Below are 14316 nucleotides of genomic sequence, written 5' to 3'. Positions count from 1 at the left end.
GGTTTATCCATGTTACTTGCCAATATCTCACAATAGGTTTCATTGCTTCCACCTCTTCACAAAGTCTCACCCAAGGCCAATTCAGTTTGCAGTTAGGATATGCTACAGTAACAACAGCTTGAATGGTCCAAGTGATTTGCTGCTCCATGTGAATATAGGCAAACCTTTTGTGGTCTCCAAACTTGCAAGAACTCCAACTTTTCTAAATTTCCCAGAAGATAATTACTGGTACAATCTGCAGCAATAATTTATTTTATGCTCGACTTCTCACCACTTCTTGAGAATCATCCTAACAGGCCATAGAGGCATACCAAATCTATTCCAAATGTATCTAGCAGCATCACCTTCACTTAATGTATGATGAATGGAATCACATTTTGGTCTTTGACAACAATTACATCTAAAAACTGGCCGGTTACCAAACTTGGCGATTATCTCATCAAAAGGTAATTTACTACGGCATAATCTCCAGGACATGAAGGAAATTTTGAAGGGAACGCACTTGTTCCATAGCCTGTAAAGTGCTTCATTTCTCTGCCTTTTGCATCTAGTGATCTGCCATGAAAATTTATTTGTGTATTTTTTATCCTCTATAAGGCTCCAGATGGCATAGTCTTATTCATTCTGCTCCCCAATCCTAAGGTTAGCTATATGTTGCACAGCTTCATTAGCTAGGATCATACCAAGTTTTTCCAGGTTCCATTGACCTTGTGTAATGTATTCCTGCACCTTAGCCTTTCTACTGCCCCCTGAATTAGGAAACATATTATCTAGAGTACCCTTCTCTGTCCAATTATCGAGCCAGAAGTTGCAAGTACCTGCATTTATTTTCCAAACAATATTTGCCTCCACTTGCTTCCTAACAAGAGTCATATGCTTGCACGATGGGAATCACCTGATACCCAAACTTTAATGGTTGGGTGAGCTCTAGCACAGTATTTTGCCTCAAGGAAAGAAGCCCACAAAGATGGTTGAGTTCTGAACCTCCACCATCTTTTTATAGCAAGAGTATTACTGATATCCTCCATGGTTCTAATATCAATACCTCCCTCATCCTTAGGAGTACATAAATTCTTCCGAGAACTCTAGTGATATTTAGTTTTATCACTTTTGGAGCCCCAAAAGAAATTAGCAAAATGCATCTCGAATAGGTTCAAAGTACCCTTAGGTGGACTCATAGCTGACAAAGTATACACAGGCAACGACTGCAATACACTTTTAATCAGCACTACTCTTCCTCCATATGACAACATCTTTCCCTACCAACCATTTAATCTTTTTACCACTTTAGTAACCATGCCATCAAATAATTCTAACTTCTTCCTTCCAATGTACAGGGAACAACCAAGGTAACTGAAGGGGAAATTTTTTTCCAAAAAGCCAGTACACTCCCTCATTCTATTAATTCTGTGTGCACCAGTCTTACGATCTGTGAGGAAGAAGCTCTTATCAGTGTTTACCTTTTGTCCAGAGGAGGCTTCATAGTTACTTATTTGCTTCATTATGAGCTTTACTGACTTATTGTTACTGCTGGTGAAGATGACTATATCATCTTCATAGGCTAGATGGTTAATGAGAGGGCCTCTGTGACTCATGGTGAAAGGAATTAAATCAACATTGTCATGAACAACATTAAGAGATCTAGACAAGACCTCAGCGGCCAAAATAAAGAGAGAAGGTGATAGTGGGTCTCCTTGCTTAAGACCCTGTGAAGAGGTAAAAAAAACCTCTTCTAGTACCATTGATAATGATAGAATACCAAACATCAGCAATCACCCTCCAAATCATATCGATCCAAAATTCCTCAAAGCCAAACCTTTTTAAGACCTCTAGTATAAATGACCATGACATCCTATTTTATGCCTTAGCCATGTCAAGCTTAATAACCATATTTCCTCCCATGTTGGTCTTGGTGATATTTTGAATAATTTCTTGTGCTAATAAAATATTTTCGGTGATGAGTCTACCCTTGACAAAACCACTTTTGGTTGTCTGAAATCAATTTGGGAAGAAGAGGGTTGAGCTTATCATCCAAGATTTTAGAAATGATTTTTTTGTTAAAGTTGCTAAGGTTGGTTGGTCTCAACTCAGAGAAGCTGGTGTGTGATTCAACTTTTGGAATTAAGACTAAGCAAGAGTGTGAGTAATATCTTGTAAGCTCCTTTCCTTTAAAAAATGCCAAAATAAAATCCACCACATCCTTCTTAATGATCTCCCAAAAGGGTTGGAAAAATGTTCCACTATACCCATCTAGTCCAACGGTACTCTCTGCACTCAGACTAAATATTGTATTCCTGATCTCTGATTCATCTGAAAGCTCAGAGAGCATAGCATTTTCATCTTCTGTGAGGCATTTTGGTATACAACTAAGCACATTGTGATTGATCTCAGGTTGAGGAAGATTGAACAACTTGGAGTAGTGTCTGGTTGTTGTTCTTGCAATCTTATCATCACCCTCCACCCATCTACCTCTGTTGTTCTTTATTCTATGAAGCTGAAGCCTTCTTCTCCTTTATCTCAACATATAATGGAAATACTTAGTATTGCAGTCTCCTTCTTAACCACTTAGTTTGCGTCTTCTGTTTCAGAAGATTCTCTTGTAATCCCAACCAATTTGTGTATTCTTCATGAGCTTTATTTATGTCCTCCCTACTGTGTTCTGAATTCAGCTGAATATCAAGATCTTCCAGTATGTGTACATTAGCTTCCCATTCACTTACTTGCTGGCGAATATCTCCCACTTTATCTCTGGACCATTGATTGAGATTTTTACCAAGCTCCTGAAGTTTGCTCTTCAGCCTCCATATAGCATTCCCAGTAACTTGCACATCCCAAGCTTTTTGAAAAACCTCTAGGAAGTCCTGTTGTTCAGTCCAAAAATCAAGGAATCTGAAATATTTGATGACTTCTTAATGATCATTGTGACACTTCAAAAGAAGAGGTCTATGGTCAGAGCCAGTCCTTACCAGGTGTTTCACACAATTATGTTGAAAGACCTGACTCCATTGGTCATTCACAAGAATCTTGTCTAATCTTTTCTAAATCCTTTTCCTAAGTCCCCTATTGTTGCACCAAGTAAATCTGGGACCAGTGAAACTGATGTCACTAAATCCACAAGCTTCCATAGTAGTGATAAAGTCAAAAAATTTATAAGCTCTATGAGGTTTTCCACCTAATTTCTCTTCTGGATCCATGATAACATTGAAATCACCTCCAATACACCATGGGCCATCTATGAGCAAATTAATATCCACAATACTGCTCCAAAGATCTTTCCTTTCCATAGTTGTGCATTTAGCATATATTGCAGTAACATAAAGACCCTTGTCTTGCATATTATCTTTAATATTAAGAGTGATTTGTTGATCATCTTCTGCAATAACTATAGGATCACATTGACTATTGCAGAAGCACCAAATTTGGCCACTAGGATTAGTGACACCATGTTGGAATCCCAAAAATCTCTTGTAACCTTCAATCTTGTTCTTATCAATAAAAGGTTCCATGATTGCAACAAAGACAACCTTGTTAATGTCAATAAGATATTTTAATCTATGTATGGCCTTTTTAGATTTCATCCCTTTATATTCCAAAATATTGTATTAATCATGGAATACTAGAGGAGTTATAGCATGTGTCTGAACCATTCCTCTATGATGAGGTGTGGTTCTGTCCCTTGTTCTTCTTCCTCTTTTTCTTTGTTCACTTCTTCCTCTTCTTTCTGACTCATTTGGTTCCTCTTGCTCTTTGTTTTCCTTTTCGTTGATTTGTCTATTTTCAGTGTTTCCCTCCCTGCTTTTTGAGTTCTTGGATTCAGGAGAGGTAGTTTCTTGGACTGATTCTATGTCCTTGTCAACATTCTTCAATTGAAGATCAGTATTTCCCGCATATTGATTATACTGGAGGTCCACACACTGATGGTTTTTTATCTCTGGGGCAAGGCTAGTTGATTCTATGTTCTGTATACTCTCTGCAACTTGATTCACTTCAGAGTTTTGTTCCCAGTCTTTTTCAGTTTTTACTGCCTGGTGTTTCTTCTTCTTTTCCTGCTTTTTATTATTTGCAATATTTGCTAATTTGATGTCTTCAGTGAACTGAATTGAAACTTCCATTACTTGAGCACTGGTATTTGATTTGTTGCTACTTCTATGTTGTTCATTATCATTTTCCTGTTCGTCATGTTCTTCCATCGCCAAGTAACTACTTTTGTTATCTTGCTTGCTATTAGAGATACTCTTGTGAGTTGCCTGGTGATCATTTGTGCCCTCAATTACTTGGACAGGGTGAAGTGAGCTACTGGCACTCCTTGGTTTCCTACTACCACTCTAGGACATAGCAGGCTTGAAAGTTACTTTACTCTTTTTTCTGGGCATCTTCTTCTTTTTTTGTTTCTTCAGCTTTCTGACTTGGTTCACTCTTTCAACAACTCTAAGCTTATTATCCACTTCCTTCACCTTAATATTTTTCCTGGACTCAAAGATAGTCTCACCATGTTTTCCTGAATTTGCTATTACTTCTTTTTCATTTCTCTACTCTTTTCCCTTTTGTTTTTGCCCCATCCATGTGGTCTGCATTCACAACTCCTTATTTTATATCATTGTCTACCACTCTAGGCTTGTTGGTCATAGTATTGTTTGTGCTGGTACCTGCTGTGTTTTTTAGTACATTATGTTTGTTAATCTTAGCTTCAGTTCCATATTCGCAGAATTCATCCCTTCAGCATCGATTTTCTTCTCAACAACTCTACATTGAGTTAAAGAGTGTCCCAACAGTCTGCAATGAGTACAAAATTTAGGAACACCCTCATATTCCAGCTTCTGTGTGAATCTTTTCAGCGGATTCTGCTCATCCTCTTATCCTACCCAAACGGAGTTTAGTTTAGGTTTGGTAAGATCAACCTCCACCCTGATTTTAGCCATACTAGGCCGAGTTCTGTAGTCAGTTGCAACGTCCATAGATAGAGGTGTACCTAGGATTTGTTTAACATAGTGCCACGTATGGAAGTGGAATGGCAAACCTGGAGAAACACCCACACTAGAATTATAGGAGAGTCCTCCTCAGGTTTTAAGTCGGGAGACTATTTTCCCAACCACATTATTTGCCCTTCTATCTCTATTGATCGTCTCTACCACACATTTTTACGATAATCTTCATTTGAGAAATCAATAAAGACTGCGAAAATCATAAGCCCCAATCTTCATGCTGCCTTTAACCAAAATTTTCTCAGCAAAGCTAGATCGAATTTTTTCAATTTGAGGACGAATTCTTAAGAATTTACCAACAATTGTTAGTCGGCATTCCTCCGCCATCACTCCGTATTAATCGCTTGGTTTGAAAATGATTGCCGGCATTCCATTATGGGTGGAGTAGCGAGTTTTCACATATGGGTTGCCATGGCGGCTCGGGGTAGGGCGCAAAATGGTCGGGGCTTTCAGAGCACTGACATATTTTGATTTTGACGGAGTCTCTTCTCCTGTTGTAGTCTTTACGTCTAAAAGATCTTGAATCTCTGTCGGACGCGCCGTTGGAGGCCGGCCGGTGTCCCCATCAGGCTGTGCGTGAGCACCAAGCGCCCAAGAGGGAGATTATTTAACTGTTGGGAGCTAACGTCTATTTTTTTTTGTACGGACAGTGTTTTAACACATAATGTAATCCTTAACAGAGTCTTATTTAGGGCAAGATTATTCTCTCTATAAGTTTTCCTTTATATTAGTAAATTGATGTAGGTCAATTGACCAAATTATATTAAAATATTATATTTTTTTTAATATTTTTTCTTTGTCATCTAATTTATTATCGTCAAGGTATATTTTGTTAGCTTCCGCATGACACTTCATTTTTTCGATTCTAACAATTAAACCATACATTTTCCAGTAACAGTTTTCGTTCTTTTGATCGCTTGCATGACAATGAAAGTGATGTTTTAATGAGAAAATATGGGGAAGAAAAGCATTACTAATTTCTTTATCTATTCGTTTTCTTGTACATTGGAACAACTTTTTTGAATGTGATAAATTTTGTGGTATATTCATATCACAAAACAACATAATGAAGGAAGCATGGGCAGAATCTTAAATATTTTAAAATGTGGGTTTGAGTTCATATCACAAATTTGATTTTGGGATCTCGGTTGGAGGCGATTCTTGGGAATATTTTTAAGGGAGTGATTGGGGTAAGTGGTTCTTACTTAGTTTTTGGTTAAATTTCATATTTATGTATTTGATTTCATCATTTAATTAGTGGTTTGAGTTGAAAAATTAGGGGGAAATGGAGGAAAGTTCATAGGTTGAATTTTGGTGATTTGATCGAGATTATGGTATCGGATTTGAGTAACTTTGGTATGGGTGGACTCGCAGTTGAATAGGTGTTCAGATTTTATGACTTTTATCGGATTCCGAGACGTGGTACCGGGGGCCGGCTTTTGAGTTGACTTTTTGACTTTTGATTAAGAACTTAGTAATTTCATATGAAATTGATTCCTTTAGCTTGGGTTAATCGTATCGATTTGTTTGTGGCTACATTCGAGTCATTCAGAGGCCGTTTTACGAGTCAAGGGCGTGTTGGAGTAGATATTTAAACGGTTTGAGCAAGTAACACTTCTAAGCTTGGTTCTGAGGGTATGAAATCCCTAATTTCGTGCTACGTGATTTGTTGAAGTGACGCGCATGCTAGGTGACAGGCGTGGAGGCATGCACCGTTGAAATTGTGATTTAGTCTATTCCCTGGAACTATGTAGCTATTTTATCGGAATAATTTTTGTTGTACTCTATGTGTTAGCACATTTGAGCTGTGATTTATGCCAGAAATCAAGTTTAGGCTATAAACTGGTACTATTGGGACCCACAATGGTTGTTCTTTGCTGTTGAATTATCTGTTTAATTGCGCGTGCGTACTCAGTCAGATTCATCATTAAGTGTCATATCTCAATCTTTATTATCGTATATTGTCACATCTTGTATCATTGACTAGGGTTGCTTAGCATGAGTGTCGTGAGCCCGAGAGACTGGAGAGTTTGGTGATCGAGTTGGGACCTGAGTGTTGTGCTATTAATGATATCTATCTATCTATCTATATATGTGGATCGGGTTGAACGTAGCAACGAGCCTTATGGCTATATATATGTGGATCGAGTTACATGTCACAACGAGCCTTATGGCTATATATATGTGGATCGAGTTGCACGCTTCAATGGGCATTATGGCAATATATGGATCAGGCTGCACGCCGCAGCAGGTATCGTATAGTGTTGAGTGACTGAGTGGGGCTAGCAAGAATTGGGACGAGCAGATTAAGTGCTCTGAGAGTGTGAGTACTTGGGATTTCACTATGTTACATCACATACAATATTCACCTTTGTATGTAGATATAGAGATGTCATACTCTTCTTATCAGCCACATTTGGCCTATTTTACCTATGTTGAACTTAGCTGTTGAACTAAGAAGCATGCCTACTTTTCTACATTGTTAAACTCTGTATTTTTACTGTATTATTGAAGTTGACTACAAGTTAGACTTGTTACTTATTGAGTTGATTGTACTCATGCTACACCATGTACTTCGTGTGCAGATCCAGGTGTTTTCGAGCACGGCGGTGCTGATTCCTGACATTTCATCAGTTCGGAGATTATCGAGGCAGCTGCCTTGGTGTCCGCAGACCTTGACTCTCCTCCTTTATCTTTTAGTCTTGTTTATATTGTTCTACTTTCCTAGATAGTGTTCTATTGGTTAGACCGTATTGTTATGTAGATGCTCATGTACTTCATAACACCCGGGATCTTTTGGCAGAATTTTATACTGAGTTACGATGTTATATCCAGTTTTACTAGATTCATACTTATTTAAATTTAATTTTGTATCTTTGGGATTTGAAAATGTTGGTGTATGTGAGGTGTCGGCTTGCATAGTATCATGATAGACGTCATCATGACATGTTGAGTTTTGGGTCCGACAAGTTGGTATTAGAGCCTACGTTACATAGGTCTCACGGGTCATGAGCCGGTTTAGTAGAGCCTTGTGAATAGGTACAAAGACATCTATACTTATCTTCGAGAGGCTGCCGAATGCTTCGGAAAACTTCACATTCTTGTATTCTTGTCGTGCGTATTTGTGAACCCGGGAACTAAATTCTGTTATTATGTTCTCTCACAGATGGTGAGGATACGAGCTACATGTCATAATGGACAACCACCAATACCACCAGTTAGGGCCACGAGGGGCTGGGGTCACGGTAGGGGTGGAGGTATAGCTCGTACAACAACTAAAACATCACCTACAGATCCACCAGTTGCCCTAGCTCAGGAGCACGTTCTAGATGTGGTTGAGCCGGTAGGACCATCTCAGGCACCGACTGTGCCTATTGTGATTCCAAGACCTTTAGGATGCTCTAGCCCAGATATTGACTATTTGCACTGGCCTCGCTCAGGCGGTCTCAGTTCCGACCACAACAGCCACTTCTTAGGTCGGAGGTGGTAGTCAAACTCCCGCCGCCCGTACTCCAGAGTAGGTGATGTAAGGACTTCAGACACTAGGGGTACTATCGGCCTAGCTGGTTATAGTTGCTCAGGCCTAGGTGGGTCCCGTTATGACCGATGATGAGTAAATGAGACTAGAAAGATTTAGGAGACTCTGGCCTCCATCATTTAGTGGGGCTGAGTCTGAGGATGCCCAGGACTTCTTGGATAGGTTCCAGTGGATTCTTCGCACGGGGGATATCCTGGAGATTAGTGGGGTCTCATTCACTACTTTTCAGTTTATTGGGGCTGCCTTCATATGGTGGGAGGCTTATGAGAGGTGCAGGTTGGTCGGTGCAGTACCGTTTATATGACATGAGTTCTCCGTTCTCTTCTTAGAGAAGTTCGTGCCACAGTCTTGCAGGGAGAAGCTGTGCATACAGTTTGAGCAGCTATGTCAGGATGGCATGTCTATGACCCAGTACGAGATGAGGTTTTTAGAGTTGGCCCGTCATACAGTTTGGTTGGTTCCGATTGATAGGGAGAGGATTAGGATATTCATTGATGGTCTCACCTATTAGAGATAGTCTGTTGTCAGGAGAGTGAGGAGAGGGAGGCCAAGAGGCCTCGTGGTTCGGATGGTTTCGGTGGTGTTCCTTCTGGGAGAAGTTCCACCACAACAGGGGTCGTCCTTATAGGCCCGCTCAGATGACTCGTCCAGTTCATTGTGGTGCATTATCTAGCCATGGTTCATACAGTGTCCATCTGGGTCAGTCATCTCTTAATGCTTTTCCAGCTCAGAGCTCATCCCATGCTCCTTCAGTCTACGGTTCATTTGCACTAGGCTCTTCTAGCAGGTATTCTAGTTCTCGGGCCCGATCCAGTCCCCGCCACCATTTTTGAATCGGGGTTGCTACGAGTGTGGGAAGCTTGGTCATATTAGGAGGCAGTGTCCCTACCTCTTGGGAGGTCTAGTTCAGTAGAGGGGCCAGACTATGATTTCAGCACCAGTTACTTCACCACCCACCCACCCAGCTTGGGGTAGGGCTCAGGCAGCTAGGGGTTTCCCTAGAGGGGAGGCCGATCAAGTGGTTGGTCAGGCTCGATTCTATGCTATTCCTTCCAGGCCAGATGCCATTACTTCAGACACAGTGATCATAGGTATTGTCTCAGTATGCCACATGGATGCTTCTGTATTATTTGACCCTGGTTCCACTTATTCATATGTATCATCGTATTTTACTCATTAGCTGGATATGCCCCGTGAGTCCTTAGTTTCACCTGTTCGTGTATCTACGCTGGTGGGCAATACTATTATTGTGGACCATGTATATGGTCATATGTGTCGACTATTGGGGGATTAGAGACTATAGTTGATCTTTTATTGCTTGGTCTGGTTGATTTCGATGCGATATTGGATATGGATTGGTTGTCTTCATGTCATGCTATTCTGTATTTTCATGCAAGACCATGACGTTGGTGATGCCGGGTTTGCCAAGGATCGAGTGAAGAGGTTCTCTAGATTATGTTCCTAGTATGGTGATTTCTTATTTGAAGGCCCAGTGGATGGTTGGGAAGGGGTGTCTGTCGTATTTGGCCTTTGTAAGGGATGTGGATGCTGAAACCCCTACTATTGATTTTGTTCCTGTGGTATACTTTCTGGATGTGTTTCCTGCAGACCTGCCAGACATACCGCCCGACAGGGATATTGACTTGGTGTCGGGCACTCAGCCCATTTCTATCCCTCCGTATCGTATGGAACCAGCTGAGTTGAAGGAATTGAAATAGCAACTTCATGAACTTCTTGATAAGGGATTTATTAGGCCTAGTATGTACCAGTTCTATTTGTGAAGAAGAAGGATAGTACAATACGGATGTGCATCGACCATAGGCAATTGAATAAAGTTACAATCAAGAACAAGTATCCTTTGCCGCGCATTGACAATCTATTCTACTAGCTTCAAGGAGCGAGGGTATTCTCTAAGATTGATTTGAGGTCTGGGTATCACCAGTTGAATATTCGGGACTCGGATATTCTAAAGACAACATTCAGGACCTATTATGGTCATTATAAGTTCCTTGTAATGTCTTTTGGGCTGACCAACACTCCAGCAACATTCATGCACTTGATGAACAGTGTATTTCAGCAATATCTCGACTCGTTTGTCATAGTATTCATTGATGATATCTTGGTGTACTCCCGTAGCTAGGAAGAGCACGCCCAGCATTTGAGGATTGTATTACAGTGGCTGAGGGAGGAGAAACTTTATCCCAAGTTCTCCAAGTGTGAGTTTTGGCTTAGTTCGGTGGAATTCTTGGGGCACGTAGTGTCCAATAAGGGGATTAAGGTGGATCCAAAGAAGATAGAGGCGGTTTAAAGTTGGCTTAGGCCATCCTTAGCTACTGAGAATCGGATCTTTCTCGGCTTGGCCGATTATTATTGTTGCTTTGTGGAGGGTTTCTCGTCTATTGCATCACCTTTGACCAAATTGACTCAGAAGGGTGCTACTTTTAGGTGGTCAGGTGAGTGTGAGGAGCTTTCAGAAGCTCAAGACTGCCTTGACCATAGCTCCAGTTCTAGTTTTGCCTTTAGCTTCAGGCTCTTATACAGTATATTATGATGCTTCTCGGATTGGCATTGGGAGTGTCTTGATGCAGGAGGGTAGAGTGATCCCTTATGCTTTACGTCAGTTGAAGCCTCATGAGAAGAACTACCATGTTCATGATTTGGAGTTGGCTTCCATTGTTTATGCATTGAAGATTTGGAGGCATTATCTCTATGGTGTGTATTATGAGGTATTTACGGATCATCGGAGTCTCCATCACTTATTCAAACAAAAGGATCTAAATTTGAGGAAGCGGGGATGGTTGGATATGCTAAAGGACTATGATATTACTATTCTGTATCATCCCGGGAAGGCCAATGTGGTGGCCTATGCCTTGAGTAGAAATGCGATGAGTATGGGTAGCCTTGCATTCATTCTTGTTGGGGAGAGGCCACTTGCAGTTGATGTTCAGGCCTTGACCAACTAGTTCGTGAGGTTAGATGTTTCGGAGCCCGATCGGGTCCTAGCTTGTGTGGTTTCTCGGTCTTCCTTATTTGAACATATCAGAGAGCGCTAGTATAATCATCCCCATTTGCGTGTCCTTAAGGACACAGTTCAACATGGTAATGCCAAAGATGTTACTATTGGGGATGATGGTGTGTTGAGGATGAAGGGCCGAATTTGTGTGCCTAATATAGATAGGTTACGTGAGTTGATTCTTGAGGAGGCTCACAGTTCGCGGTACTCCATTCATCCAGGTGCCGCGAAGATGTACCAAGACTTGACGCATCAATATTGGTGGAGGAGGATGAAGAAGGATATAGTGGGGTTTGTAGCTCGGTGCCTAAACTATCAATAGGTGAAGTATGAGCATCAGAGGCGGGGTGGATTGCTCCAGAGGCTTGAGATTCCAGAGTGAAAATAGGAGTGTATCACCATGGATTTTGTAGTTGGGCTCCCTCAGACTTCGAGGAAGTTTGATGCTATTTGGGTGATTGTGGATCGATTGACCAAGTCCGTGCACTTCATTCCAGTTGGGACTGCTTATTCTTTGGAGCGATTGGCTGACATTTGCATTTGCAAGATTGTTCGCCTTTATGGTGTGCTAGTGTCCATCATCTTGGGATCAGTTTCTGCCGCTCACAGAGTTTGCCTACAACAACAGTTATCAATTGAGCAGTTAGACGGATCCTTTTGAGGCTTTGTATGGGAGATAGTTTTGGTCTCCAGTAGGATGGTTGAGTCGGGTAAGGCTAGACTATTGGGTACTGACTTGGTTCAGGATGCTTTGGACAAGGTTAAATTGATTCAGTATCGGTTTCGCACGACGCAGTCTAGACAGAGGAGTTACACCAATCAGAAGGTTTGTGATGTTGCTTACATGGTTGGGGAGAAGGTACTACTTAAGGTTTCACCCATGAAGGGTGTTATGGAGTTTGGGAAGAAGGGCAAGTTGAGCCCTCGGTATATTGGGCCGTTTGAGGTGCTTTAGAGGATTGGAGAGGTGGCTTACAAGCTTGCCTTATCACCTAGTCTGTCGAGTGTTCATCCGGTATTCATGTATCTACGCTCTGGAAGTATGTTGGCAATCTGTCTCATGTTTTGGAATTTGGCACGGTTTAATTGGAAGGTGATTTGACTTATGATGTGGAGCCGGTGGCCATTTTGGGTCGGTAGATTCGAAAGTTGAGGTCAAAGGATACAACTTCAGTGAAGGTGTAGTGGAGAGGTTAGCCAGTAGAGGAAGCTACTTGGGAGACCGAGCGGGAGATGTGGAGCAGATATCCATGCCTATTTGAGACTCCAGGTACATTCTTAGACCCGTTCGAGGACGAACGTTTGTTTAAGAAGAGGAGGATGTAACGACCGGGCCAATTGTTTTGAGAGTTGTAGCATCTTTTCCCCATTTACTGCTCATTTTTATGCTTATTAATTACTATGTGAATTTCTAGGCTAGTTGGTTCGGGTCCGGAGAGGTTTCAGAATAAGTTGAGACACTTAGTCTTAAGGTTAGAAACTTAAGTTGAAAAGGTTGACTGTATGTTGAATTATGTGTAAACGACTCCGGAATGAAGTTTTGATGGTTCTGTTAGCTCTGTTGGGGTGATTTTGGACTTAGGAGCGTGTTCGGATAGTCATTTGGAGGTCCGTGGTTGATTTAGGCTTGAAATGGCAAAAGTTGGAAATTTAGAAGTTTGACCGAGAGTGGACTTTGTGGTTACCAGGCTCGGATTGGGTTTCTGGGAGTTGGAGTAGGTCCGTTGTGTCATTCGTGACTTGTGTGCAAAATTTGAGGTCAATCGTACGTGGTTTGAAAGGTTTCAGCATCGAATGTAGAAGTTGGAAGTTTATAAGTTCATTAGGCTTGAATCGATGTGCGATTCGTGATTTAGCGTTGTTTGATGTGATATGAAGGCTCGACTAAGTTCGTATGATGTTTTGGGACTTATTGGTATGTTTGGTTGAAGTCCCGGGGGCCTCAAGTGAGTTTTGGATGGTTAACAGATCAATTTTGGACTTGGAAGACTGCTAAAGAATTTCTGGTGTCCAGTTCTGGTTTCCTTCTATGCGATCGCATGGGTAGGTACGCGATTGCGAAGGCTTGTTTGGGGCAGCTGGGATTTTACTCTATGCGTTCATGAGCTGGGGTATGTGATCGCATAGATTAGCCAAGCAGAATATCACGAACGTGTGGGCATAGCCGTGTTCACAAAGAGGAAAAGAGGCAGGAGTTGGGGCATGCACGTTGCTTTATGCGAGCGTGGGGTGTGGTGCGATCGCATAAGTCTGAGGGCCAAATCAAAGCATCGCGTTCGCGTGTAGGACTCTGCGTTTGCTTAAGGTTAATTCATGGTGTAGCATAGTTGTGCTTCACAATGGCGAGGGTTTTCCGCGATCACGATGAAGGACGCCTGGGCAGAAACTTAAATATTTCAAAATGAGGGTTTGAGTTCATATCACAAATTTGATCTTGGGAGCTCAGTTGGAGGGGATTCTTGGGGAGATTTTCTAGGGAGTGATTGAGGTAAGTGATTCTTACTTAGTTTTGGTTAAATTCCATGTTTATGCCTTTGATTTCATCATTTAATTAGTGATTTGGGTTGAAAATTGGGGGGAAATGGAGGAAAGTTCTTAGGCCGACTTTTGGGGATTTGATCGAGATTTTGGTATCGGATTTGAGTAATTTTGTTATGGGTGCGCTCGTGGTTGAATGGGTGTTAAGATTTTGTGACTTTTATCGTATTTCGAGACATGGGACCGAGGGTCGGCTTTTGAGTTGACTTTTTGACTTTTGATTAAGAGTTTAGTAATTTCATATG

General features: G+C 41.4%; 1 long non-coding RNA gene across 1 annotated transcript in view; it reads left to right on the top strand.

The window, feature by feature from the left end:
• Positions 1-7728, top strand: part of LOC107831701 (uncharacterized) — a 15926-nt gene extending 8198 nt beyond the window's left edge. Inside the window, exon 3 of the long non-coding RNA XR_001658428.2 lies at positions 7568-7728. This is a non-coding gene — a long non-coding RNA (uncharacterized LOC107831701). The remainder of the gene's footprint in view (positions 1-7567) is intronic.
• Positions 7729-14316: the final 6588 nt, after the last annotated feature.

Source organism: Nicotiana tabacum, chromosome 6 (genome assembly GCF_000715075.1).
Source record: "Nicotiana tabacum cultivar K326 chromosome 6, ASM71507v2, whole genome shotgun sequence".
Classification (NCBI taxonomy): Eukaryota; Viridiplantae; Streptophyta; class Magnoliopsida; order Solanales; family Solanaceae; genus Nicotiana; species Nicotiana tabacum.
Note: the sequence above shows the minus strand (reverse complement) of the source record. Positions and strands in the feature narration are given on the sequence as shown.